The 12442-nt window shown below is 40.4% G+C and overlaps 1 pseudogene; it reads left to right on the forward strand.

Annotated features, from left to right (window-relative positions):
* The first annotated feature begins 5866 nt into the window (after positions 1 to 5866).
* On the forward strand, positions 5867 to 12124 carry LOC121572588 (annotated as a pseudogene).
* The last annotated feature ends 318 nt before the right edge of the window (positions 12125 to 12442 follow it).

The following is a 12442-nucleotide window of genomic DNA, read 5'->3' on the forward strand; positions in this document are numbered from 1 at the left end:
AACGAACTAACACAACACGTGACATCGAACAATTACACACAACACCTGACCAAACTCAAGAGAACTAAATAGGATGCATAATGAACACTAACAAGGAACAGCTTTGGATAAAAGCGTCTGCTAAATGGCATATTATTATAATTATTATTATTTATGAGATCATCAGACCCCTTGTGAGACCATATGCTGGTGCGGTTGGCCCTGGGTTCCTCCTAATGCAAGACAATGCTAGACCTCATGTGGCTGGAGTGTGTCAGCAGTTCCTGCAAGAGGAAGGCATTGATGCTATGGACTGGCCCGCGCGTTCCCCAGACCTGAATCCAATTGAGCACATCTGGGACATCATGTCTCGCTCCATCCACCAACGCCACGTTGCACCACAGACTGTCCAGGAGTTGGCGGATGCTTTAGTCCAGGTCTGGGAGGAGATCCCTCAGGAGACCATCCGCCACCTCATCAGGAGCATGCACAGGCGTTGTAGGGAGGTCATACAGGCACGTGGAGGCCACACACACTACTGAGCCTCATTTTGACTTGTTTTAAGGACATTACATCAAAGTTGGATCAGCCTGTAATGTGGTTTTCCACTTTAATTTTGAGTGTGACTCCAAATCCAGACCTCCATGGGTTGATAAATTTGATTTCCATTGATAATTTTTGTGTGATTTTGTTGTCAGCACATTCAACTATGTAAAGAAAAAAGTATTTAATAAGATTATTTCATTCATTCAGATCTAGGATGTGTTACTTTAGTGTTCCCTTATTTTTTTGAGCAGTGTACTAGATAACTCTTTATTAACTAGTTCTAGCTTCATTAACTCTATCTACGAATGCATAAGCAGTCAAATGTGATGAAAACAGTGGTCATAGCTTTTTTGTTATACAAAGTTGAAATAATTGATTGCATTGCTTCTCTGACAAACATTTATTTTTATTTGAATAATAATAATAATAATAATTTTTGGGGTGCTTATATTTGTCTTGGAACACACAAGTGTAATGAATTATTATTATTTTTTGCTAATCCCAGCATTCGCAGGGAGTGGGTTCACTGCCAGGGTCTCCATTGTACAGCACCCCTGGAGCAATAAGGATTAAGTGCCATGCTCAAGGGCACAGTGACAGATTATTATTATTTTTATTTTATTTGTGTTGCCCATTTTAGCAACAGTAAACCAATTGCTCGTGTAAAGAAAAATAAAGTGTTTCCAACTGTTTGAATTTGAATATTTTGAACTCAATGCATAAAATTAGGATATGGCTTTTTGTACAGACGGATGCTCTTAACTGTCATTATGGTCTGTTTACAAAGCTTTGTGGTGATGGTGGAGGTGTTGCAGTAACTTTCCACTGATGGAAACTAATCTCTTATAGACATTTAACACAGGAAGACTGACCTGCAGCCACACTGCTCTCTACTTTGTCCTTTAGGGCCCCTTACTGTTCACACCAGTTAGTGGGTGTAAAACAGCCCCTTAGTGCAACAAAGGCCTCTCAACACAAATGTGTAGGTCAAAGCTGACTTAATTATGTGAAGTCTAGCAGTACAACATCATGTTATGGTAAATGATTTAGGCCTCCTGCAACATAACTACTCATAGTGAAAGTTGCACAACAGCCACTACCACAGAAGGAGGACAGGCCATAGTCAGGCCTCATTCTGTTGCAGTGTTAGTGATTTTGTTTTTTTGTTAAGACATAGGCTCTTGTTAAGACATAGGCTAACTTTGTCTCCCGAATGGCGCAGTGGTCTAAGGCACTGCATCGCAGTGCTAGCTGTGCCACTAGAGATCCTGGTTCGAATCCAGGCTCTGTCGTAGCCGGCCGTGACCGGGAGACCCATGGGGCGGCGCACAATTGGCCCAGCGTCGTCCAGGGTAGGGGAGGGAATGGCCGGCAGTGGATGTAGCTCAGTTGGTAGAGCATGGTGTTTGCAACCCCAGGGTTGTGGGTTCGATTCCCACAGGGGGAAAAAAATAAAATGTATGCACTAACTGTAAGTCGCTCTGGATAAGAGCATCTGCTAAATGACTAAAATGTAATAGGCCTACTGATTACATGCCACATACACAGCAACCTATTTACAGGTAGGCTGTGGTCTGCTACGAACAAAAAGGTTTTAGCTAGCTACACTTTGGTTAGGACTGCTGACCTTCCGCACAGGCGCCTCTCTCTCTCTCTCTCTCTCTCTCTCTCTCAGCAGGATGTCTCAGTAGTGTCAGTCAGTTGTATCACATACTCTATACTTGCTCTTCAAGATGCCCATTTTAGCAACAGTAGACCACTATTTTCATGACAGTTTTAAGTGTGATGTCAAGTATCATCATCATCATCTGGTCCAAGAAGAAAGAGCCTCCTTAAAGGATAAATACACAGTAGTCACATTCAGTAAAAAAAATAAAAATAAACATAGTCATATGTTGCACGTCACTACTTCACAGGAGAGCCATTTGAACGTAAACGAAAAAAAAAAAAATCTAAATTAGTTTTTGGGCAGAAATGCCTTCTGGAACTGGCTAGGCCACTCCAGGACCTTGAAATGCTTCTTACGAAGCCACTCCTTCGTTGCCCGGGCGGTGTGTTTGGGATCATTGTCATGCTGAAAGACCCAGCCACGTTTCATCTACAATGCCCTTGCTGATGGAAGGAGGTTTTCACTCAAAATCTCACAATACATGGCCCCATTCATTCTTTCCTTTACACGGATCAGTCGTCCTGGTCCCTTTGCAGAAAAACAGCCCCAAAGCATGATGTTTCCACCCCCATGCTTCACAGTAGGTATGGTGTTCTTTGGATGCAACTCAGCATTCTTTGTCCTCCAAACACGACGAGTTGAGTTTTTACCAAAAAGTTCTATTTTGGTTTCATCTGACCATATGACATTCTCCCCAATCCTCTTCTGGATCATCCAAATGCACTCTAGCAAACTTCAGACGGGCCTGGACATGTACTGGCTTAAGCAGGGGGACACGTCTGACACTGCAGGATTTGAGTCCCTGGCGGCGTAGTGTGTTACTGATGGTAGGCTTTGTTACTTTGGTCCCAGCTCTCTGCAGGTCATTCACTAGGTCCCCCCGTGTGGTTCTGGGATTTTTGCTCACCGTTCTTGTGATCATTTTGACCCCACGGGGTGAGATCTTGCGTGGAGCCCCAGTACGAGGGAGATTATCAGTGGTCTTCTATGCCTTCCATTTCCTAATAATTGCTCACACAGTTGATTTCTTCAAACCAAGCTGGTTACCTATTGCAGATTCAGTCTTCCCAGCCTGGTGCAGGTCTACAATTTTGTTTCTGGTGTCCTTTGACAGCTCTTTGGTCTTGGCCATAGTGGAGTTTGGAGTGTGACTGTTTGAGGTTGTGGACAGGTGTCTTTTATACTGATAACAAGTTCAAACAGGTGCCATTAATACAGGTACCGAGTGGAGGACAGAGGAGCCTCTTAAAGAAGAAGTTACAGGTCTGTGAGAGCCAGAAATCTTGCTTGTTTGTAGGTGACCAAATACTTATTTTCCACCATAATTTGCAAATAAATTCATTAAAAATCCTACAATATGATTTTTCTCAATTTGTCTGTCATAGTTGACGTGTACCTATGATGAAAATTACAGGCCTCTCTCATCTTTTTAAGTGGGAGAACATGCACAATTGGTGGCTGACTAAATACTTTTTTTCCCCACTGTAAGTGTTGCTCTCCACTTTCTGGAGGAACGTGTTTTGAAATCATTGGAATTAGAGTATGATAGCTAAGGAGATGGAGAAAATTCTGGAGTTTGATTGCAAATATGCAGACGGAGTTGAAAAAAGAACACACAGAAGGCTGTTGTATAAAACACCTGTCTCCGGATTACATCTTCAAACTAAGGGCAACTATGGCATCCGTGACAAAGAGGGAGAAGCGTCCATCTATGTATACGGGTAAGATAGTGTAGCTAGCTACATTTTCAGATGTTACACATTTCTAATTTTGTCAGAAAGTAGTTTTCATTTCAAGTTAAAGTGAACTGTTAGCTAGCTAGCTAACGTTAGCTGGCTGGCTCACTAGCTAACGTTATGTGTATGATCTGTGTAGTTATATTATTCGTATCTCAGAGCCATTTGCTTTGCTAGTTATAGCCTAATATTAGCAAGCTAGCTAGCTAGCTAACATTGAACCTGGTTGGTTAGCTACCTGCAGATTCATGCAGGGTAGTAACGTTATGAGTTGGGATTCTGGTTCATTGTTTAACTAGCTAGCTACATGTCTAAACAAAAGACTCCACTATGCAAGTAACCATTTCAATAGAATGCTTATGATGTCAATGCGACAACTGTCAATAGATGTAGCAGGTAAATTCACTCTGGCTATCTATTCCGATTTCAGAGCACTCTCGTCTGAGTGTGCCAGAGCGCAGAATAACTGACACATTTCCGAACGCTCAACACCCGTTGAATATGGCCGGTGCCAGTAAACGTTGGCAAAAAGCGTAATTCAATTGTTGCCAGCAGCACAGTTGCAGTCACCAATGCTCTGGATAACATAAAAACAGCCTACCCAGCTCTGCTAGGGCGAGCAAAATACACCCGTAGTATAAACCAGCCTTTAGTCTTTAAATCTTTGGTTGTTTAGTACATGGTCTCATATTTTAATCCTTAAAGAGATGGGTGGGGCTAAGACTTCAGAGGGTGTGAACAATGCTGAATGGGTGTAGACAAAGAAGAGCTCTCCAGTAGGTGTACCAAAACATTCAAGTGCCATTTTCTCAAAAGTGAGGTTACAAGTTTATCAACTTTCAAAGTAGAATTACTTTCCCATTGTTCCTCAACTGTAGTGTATGATATACCATTTTCTAGCTCTGAGTCTCTAATTTTATTCATTGTAAAAAACACAATTTAAAATTTTGCTTCAGAAGACCGAATCGAGCTGGTCGGTCACATATTCAAACTTGCAATGTGACAAAGTTGTGCAACACATGTTCAAGCTGTACAACAACATGAATGGACAGTGTTTGTTAAATTCGTGACCTACCAGCCAGCCAATCAAATCTGAACATCCAGATCAGACGGTAACGGAGATCAAACAATGAAAGCAAACGCAAGTTTCCTTTCTCTTCAGTAGAGAGACTGCATTTCACACAGGTCAATCTCATCACTTGAAGAAACAAGCAAGATGAACAAACTTCATCTTTCTTTTCATTTGGAAAGCTTGTAAGTAACATTTAAATATCTTATAACTGTTAAACATACATTACAGGTTCTTACTATATTTGGTATGTGTTTTCAACATGGTACATTTATTATTTTAATTCAGGTGCATCTCAAACACAAATCATTGTTCAGCCTGCTTCTTTCCAGAAGGAGGCAATGTGACTATTGATTGCCACATGACCAGTGAGAACATCAACTACATGGTACAAACTCACAACCGGCATAGTGCTTCAATTCATTGCTAAATCTTCCAAGTACCAGAGTGATGTGCAAATCTACAATGAATTTGATGATGGGCGATTCTCTGTGTTGGCTGGCAAAAACACATTTCACCTCAACATTTCTGCCACATGGCAAGAGGACATTGGGACATACAATTGTGGGAAGATTTTCTTGAATCATTTGCTGTTTGCTGATGGAATCTTGTTAATGCTGACAGCTGAACATATAACAAAATACTTTATTTTGTTTATATGCTGTATGTACTCAGCATATTTGTAATTAGTTATTTTATTCCGTTGTATCTATTATTTAACTTTCTTATCAGGCACAACTTAAAAGAGAAAGACTGTTATACAACAACCTGTGTCTGAGTCAGTCCAGCCAGGAGACTCTGTGACTCTGAACTGTACAATACACACTGAGACCTGTGCAGGAGAACACAGTGTCTATTGGCTCAGACATGGTTCAGGAGAATCCCGTCCAGGAATCACTTACACCCATGGAGACAGGAGTGATCAGTGTGAGAAGAGCTCTGAGGCTGGGTCTCCTACACAGAGCTGTGTCTACAACCTCCCCAAGAGGAACCTCAGCCTCTCTGATGCTGGGACTTACTACTGTGCTGTGGCCTCGTGGGGAGATTATGTTTGGGAACGGGACCAAGCTGGACATTCACAGTAATTCTTTGACTTCGTTTGTGTCATGTTACCTGAAGAAATGACTATTACTATATTCATTTAATGTTGCATTGATAGATAATGAGCATACTAATTAATGTAATCCTTTGGTTTCAGAGTATGATTTCCCCATGACTCCTACTGCTCTTGCATTGGTCACATCAAACATTGTGTTTGTGATTGTCATCATTCTACTGATATGTGGGATATGCAATGAAAGGACCAGAGGTCCTAAAGGTAGAGTCAGGCTTGCTGTTGTTCTGCATGTTTCATGCATATGACTAGTTACACTAATATACTTGCTGTTGTGGAATTTTTCATTGACTAAAATTGTTTACGCTGTCCAAGCCATATTGAATGTTTTAGCGAGATATCTTGTATATGTAAAAAAAACATGGTCTTCTTGTTTTTTATTTTAAGATGCAACTGATAGATCACCATCCCCAACAGTCGATCAGGTAAACTCTTTGTTGTGTCACTTTTCTAGTAGATGTGACCAATATAATGTATTGCTATGGCTCCACCTCTCTCACACAGAATCAAGACAGTGACTTGTTGAACTATGCAGCTGTGAGTTTCATCCCCAAGATGAACTCCTCCTCCTATAGAAGAGCAAGAGAGAAGACCAGCAGAGAGGATGCAGTGTACTCTGAGGTCAGTTACCTGCAGCAGGAGTGAGACATGTGAAGAACCTCACCACATTGAATGGAAACCACATCCATATACATTAGAAATAACTTTGAAGGCCTTGTGATGACTGGTAAAACAACTGCTTTCAGTACATAAATAACAGCTAAGTAAAATGGGAAATAGCTCTACTTGTAACCTAGAAAAGCAACTTGTATTAGAATATTCGATGAGTAGGCTTTCATTGTTTCTCTACTGTCTTAAATATGCAAATTGCCTCTTAATTGAATAAAGGTTGCTGATCATAAATTACTGCTTCCTTTATGAGTTTGTTATTACACCCTAGTGTATTTTCATAATATGTTATGCTAAGATATATTAAACTGTTAAAAAATGACCCTCTAGTTGAACTGTGAAGTCAAAGTGTAGACAGGAAAGTCCCTAAGTAGGATTGAGTTTACTAGCTCACAACATGGGTGACCCTCTGATCCTAACGTCATATTTTCAGGTTGTCTTTTCTTGTATCCATTCTTGCAAAGTGACACTGATTCAAACTTCATAGAAAGACTGTTCCTGTTCCACATATGACCTACTGGGCAGCCAATCAGGTGTTCAGCGGAACAAACAATCTGACAGACCAATCAGACACCACCTAGATCTGAACAATCAGACATAAGATGTGTGAGTCTGTGACAGTACAGGATGCACTAAACAAATCACTCCTGCTCCAGAAAAGCTAGGGTCGAGGTCAAGATGGTTGAGCTCTTGGTCTTTCTCCTTCTCTGCAACTCTTGTAAGTGACACATTTCCTAAGAAAGTCTACTTTCAAGCTAGGTTCAATAATATGTGTTTGGTATACTGTCTTTTTGTCAATGGAAATACCTGATTTTGTTTCAGATGTGACTAAATCATCTGAGATTTCTCAGCCTGCTCCATTCCTAGCAGCAAAGTTGGGGGACAACGTGACAGTTCAATGCCATATAACCAGTAATGTTGATCACATGGTGTGGTACAAGATGACCACTGGCAAGAAACTACAGTGTGTGGCAAAGGCAGACATTTATTACAAATATCTCAACTATTTTGATGAATTCAAGGATGGGCGTTTTGCTGTATTGATAGAAACAAGAAAATGTCACCTAACTATATCTGCTATGAAGCCAGAGGACATTGGAATATACTACTGTGGAGTTTTGCGCTTACACTTTGTAGAGTTTGGACCTGGAACTGCCTTGATGGTTAAAGGTAACGATAACACAGTATTTACAATGAGTACGTTTACATGCACACTAATAATTTGATATTAACTGATTATGGCAGAAGGCTGAGTATGGTATTAGTCTTGTAAACACCTTACTCTGCTTATCTTAATCGGCTTACGGTCATTATCGTAGCAAGCATACGCCGATTAAAACACCTGGTTTTCTGAGCAATCTTTAGAATTATTAGGACATGTAATCACTTTAATCTGCGTTCCAGCGGTGTGTTTGATCTGTGCATGTGCTAGCACCAGCCAAGCGAGCCTACCCCTTTAGCGCGAGTGAAGTGAGTTCAGAACAACTGAATGTATGCATCTTAAAAGTAGTTTTCACATAGCTACAAACTTTGTATGTCCTAACTCAGAATGACATATGCTTTCCAAAAATAACATGTTCGCTGTGGTCAAACTTTTATTTTGATTGCCGATTTTCTGCATTTATCAGAGTGCTATCAGGTTGCCTGATTTCAGATGTGTCCATGTAAACAGGATTATTAGGGAAATCGTCATTTTTGCAAAGCATGTAAACTTTTTATTCAAACTGTTATATTAATCTGACTATCCACAATAATCACATTATTGTGTGCATGTGACCGTACTCAGTATTAGGAGAATCACTTGTAAGAGTAAAACAAATGCTGGTAAATTATTTTCAATTTTTTTGTGGATGTAATATTTAATAATGATTTATTAATTTCAAAGGTGCACAGTTGAACACTGATACTGTTGTACAGCAGCCTGTGTCTGAGTCAGTCCAGCCAGGAGACTCTGTGACTCTGAACTGTACAATACACACTGAGACCTGTGTAGGAGAACACAGTGTCTATTGGTTCAGACATGGCTCAGGAGAATCCCTTCCAGGAATCATTTACACCCATGGAGACAGGAGTGATCAGTGTGAGAAGTTCCCTAACGCTGGGTCTCCTACACAGAGCTGTGTCTACAACCTCCCCAAGAAGAACCTCAGCCTCTCTGATGCTGGGATTTACTACTGTGCTGTGGCCTCATGTGGGGAGATACTGTTTGGAGACGGGACCAAGATAGATATTGAAGGTAATTCCCATTTAATCTGTAAATTGCCACAATAAAATATGCATGAGAATAAAAAATATATATATTACATACTTTTGTCTGAACAAGATAAAGCTATACCATCATTAGTTTATTGGTGCAATATTTTACTGTTTGATGATCTTACTAATAAGAGTTAATTAATACAATATGAATTTACCAATACCTTCTCCACAGTTCCAGAGCATGATTCCCCATTTGATCTGGAGTCCTACTGTTCTGTCGTTGGTGGTGTCCAACATCGTTTTGGGGATAGTGACCCTTCTGCTGGTCTGGGCACTGTGCAAGACTCCGGAACAGAGATAGTAGAGGTATTTCTTTATATCATGTGTAATGTTTCATGTCAATAAAATGTGACCGACCGGCTCAAATCGGTCTTATGTAGCACAATTTGAAATTGTGTTTTTTACATTGGATAAAAGTAGAGACTCAGAGCTAGAAAATGGTATATCATACACTACAGTTGAGGAACTTTGGAGAAAATGGCCTTTGAATGTTTTGGTACTACTACTGGAGAGCCCTTCTTTCTCTACACCCATTCAGCATCGTTCACACCCTCTTAAGCTTTAGCCCCACCCATCTCTTTAAGGGTTGATCAGAGCGTTCTGTCCTAACACCAGCAGTCAAGCACCAAAGCTAACTGGCTAACGTTGGCTAGCTTGCTAGCTACTTCCAGACACAAATGAGAGGACAGCTCACTGACCATTTTACTTGCCCTAGCAGAGCTGGTTAGGCTGTTTTTATGTTATCCAGAGGGTTGGTGACGGCAACTGTGCTACTGGCAACAATTTATAATTTTTTGCCAACGTTTACTGACACCGGCCATATTCAACAGGTGTTGAGCGTTCGTAAATTCGTCAGTTATTCTGCGCTCTGGCACACTCAGTCGAGAGTGCTCTGAAATCGGAGTAGCTAGCCAGAGCGAATTTACCAGCTGCGTCTATCAACAGTTTTCATTAACATTTTATTGAAATGGTTACTTGCATAGTGGAGTCTTTTGTTAAGAAATGTAGGTAGTTAGCTAGCTAAACAATTAACCATAATCCCAACTCATGATGTTACTACCCTGCATGTGTAAGGGGTGGTGTGAGGTGCGACCCAGGTGCGGTGCAGGATAGGCAAAGATGGTGAAACAAGGATCTTTACTTGTGGTCCCAAAGCCAGGATACAAAATAACAGACTTATCACAAAAAATAAAGGTGGAGCAAATTGGTCTCCAAAAACAGGCTGACAGCAACTAACTATGACTGAAAACAACAATGAAACAGGGAGAATACTTCTCACGTACCTGTACTTCCGTATCGTGATCAGACACTGATTTGTACTGCTTGACATCAAGAAACTAGCAGAGAAAACTGAGCAAGGGAAGACAGGGAAGTGAGGACATAAATACACAGGTGACCAGATAGACACAGGTGACACCAATAGGATGATGATTAGTCCAGACTGTGAGTGAGGAGGTGCATAAGGTTGTCGGAGGATGACACGTAGTGGGTCGCTCCGGAACTGCGACCCCCTCCTGTAACATGCATGAATCTGCAGGTAGCTAACCAACCAGGTTCAATGTTAGCTAGCTAACATTAGGCTATAACTAGCAAAGCAAATGGCTCTGAGTTACGGATAATATTTCTACACAGATCATACACATAACGTTAGCTAGCGAGCTAGCCAGCTAACGTTAGCTAGCTAGCTAACAGTACACTTTAACTTGAAATGAAAACTACTTTCTGACAAAATAAGAAATGTGTAATATATGAAAATGTAGCTAACTAGACTATCTTACCCGTATCCATGGACGGACGCTTCTCACTCTCTGTCACGGATGCCATGGTTGCCCTTAGTTTGAAGATGTAATCCGGAGACAGGTGTTTTCTCCATCTCCTTAGCTATCATACTCTAATTCCACTGATTTCAAACCTCGGTCCTCCAGAAAGTGGAGAGCAACACATATGCAGTTCTACTACGCTATATATATTTTAAAAAAGCAGTGTTAGACAGAATTACCTACACATACTGACCAGCTCAAATAGACAGAAGTGTGCAACATGGCAGACCAAGCCCAGTCATTATCTCAGCCAATCATGGCAAGCAGGAAGGTTCCTGTCTTTTCTGTGGCTAAACCGACTAGGCTCGTAATTTTAAATGTTTATTCTTATTTACAGATGGCATACAAGTTTGTTATTAAGGCACATGAAAGTTCACATGTTCCAGAAGGCATTTCTGCCAAAAAACGCATTTTGATTTTTTAAAAAAGTTTGCGTTCAAATGGCTCTCCTGTGAAGTAGTGATGTGCGACATACGCCTCGTTTCCTGAAATGAGTCACAAATGTACATTTTGCAAACATCAATTAAACATCAAACTTATAAGCATAGTTAATTAACTACATGAGGTTAAACCGAAAAATAGATTGTCTTCACATTAACAGCTGGCATTCCTCTATTTCAATCTCTTTCAAGGGAGGACAGATGTCCCGAAGTCCCAGGGCAATCAGGTAATTTTGTCAATATGTATACATACAGTATATATTCAGTTTGTACAAGAGTGTTTCTTTACAACTGCTATTTAACTTTCCTAACAGCTAGTATTCAGCTTATGTGTGCTTTTTATGTTATTAAGCTTTTTTTGGAAGTAACAAGATGTAGCCTACTGATCTTTGTGATCGTTGTTCATTTTTCCATGGAACTTCTGCCTGTCACTGTTTCACTGACTGTCAGGTCATTGTAGTGGGTATACAGTCTGAACAGTCCTGTCTTTTGTAGAGTGTTTTCTTCCACAGGAGAATAGAAACATTATATAGTAGATCATGATATCATCATAATGTATTTCCTCATGGCTCCACCCCCCTCAGAATCAAGACAGTGACATGTTGAACTATGCAGCTGTGAGTTTCACCCCCAAGAAGAACTCCTCCTCTAGAAGAGCAAGAGAGAAGACCAGCAGAGAGGATGCAGTGTACTCTGATGTCAGGCACCTGCAGCAGCAGTGAAAGGTATCACCACTGTCACAAAGACTCCAAGAAGAACCATTTAACTATTGGTAGCCTAATAAAACTGCTTTTAGTAACTGAAATTGGTATGGAATTTACAATGCAACAAAGAAAATGTAACTTTAACATTGTCTATATGTTAGATTTATATAATGATCCTGTAATGTCTTAAATAGCCATAACTTTTTACAGCTTTTTATTGTAACAAATCTTTATTGTAACATCTGATAGAGAATCCCATTTTTGCTGTATGACTGTGTGTTTTTAACATAATAAACCATTAATTTTTACACTCCGTACATCTCTATTCTCTGTCTGCAGTACATTTCTGCGACCACATATACAAATATACAATATGATTAATAACCTCTATCTACGAATGCATAAGCAGTCAAATGTGATGAAAACAGTGGTCATAG

The sequence above is a fragment of the Coregonus clupeaformis genome, chromosome 8, assembly GCF_020615455.1.
Source record: "Coregonus clupeaformis isolate EN_2021a chromosome 8, ASM2061545v1, whole genome shotgun sequence".
NCBI lineage: Eukaryota > Metazoa > Chordata > Actinopteri > Salmoniformes > Salmonidae > Coregonus > Coregonus clupeaformis.